Raw genomic sequence first — 1,110 nt, 5'->3', positions numbered from 1 at the left:
TTTGTATAGAAATTTCGTTCCAAAATAAAATTTTCTGATAATATAATAATATAGTATGTCAAATAGTAATTGCCAAAAAATATTAAATTTAAAAGTTTTAACTTCAATTTTTTGCAGTAGGTATATTATTTTCATGGACTCAGGGCAATAAGAAATAACGTCATGAAAAATGATGTAAACAAAATAACTGCAAAGTTATTTTAAAAAATATATGGAGTATAATTATATATCTTTTACATTTGCGGTACCCAAAATCTTTCTCGATTGATATTTTTAAAATAAAATTTCCAGATAATGAAATATTTAAATCTAATAATGTAATAATATAATATTAAAATATGTCGAATAGTAATTGCCATAAAATATTTGACTTCATTTATTAACTTTAATTTTTTTGCAGTAGGTATTTCATATTATAAGAATGAAAATTAAAGTCATGGAAAATGATGTAAACAAAATAACTGCAAAATTATATTTAAAAATTATATTACTATCCTTTGCATTTGTGGTACCCAATATCTTTCTAGATTGATATTATATATACACAAATAATTTCTTTCTTTCACAATAATAATAATTACTCCCTTATATACCTAGATGAAAAATTGGAGAAAAAAATGTTCAAGAAGTTAGTTTTCTGAATAAACTTGCGAAATTTGTGAAGAAGTAAACTTAATTGATAGAAATTGAGATGTACTATTTAGATGGTCACCCTAACAAATATTTAAAAGATTTGAGCGAGGAATACGCCATACGTAGATTGAAAAAAATGGCGATACGATCTCAAATAAAACGTCAAAAATAAAAAAAATAAGTTAGATATCTCATAGGAGATAATCTCTTAATGCATTAACATCAACATCATATTGTCTTAAAAAATGTATTTTATTTTGATTGACAATAAAACTATGCAAAAAAAAACTATTTAGATAAAAATTTCTTCTGATTATTTCCAAACTTTTCACTTTTGGTAAAAATTATTGGATGCAATTGTTAACAACAACTTATATCATCTGCGATTTTATTAATTATAGTGCACAGTCTCATGCTTATGTGTCCTAAAAGTGCAATTTTTGAGCAATTTATATAATTCAATCATAAAAAACAAAG

This window comes from Ctenocephalides felis, unplaced genomic scaffold (assembly GCF_003426905.1).
Source record: "Ctenocephalides felis isolate EL2017-DRISC unplaced genomic scaffold, ASM342690v1 CF-g0.4_SCAFFOLD_03573, whole genome shotgun sequence".
In the NCBI taxonomy this organism is placed as follows: domain Eukaryota; kingdom Metazoa; phylum Arthropoda; class Insecta; order Siphonaptera; family Pulicidae; genus Ctenocephalides; species Ctenocephalides felis.
Note: the sequence above shows the minus strand (reverse complement) of the source record.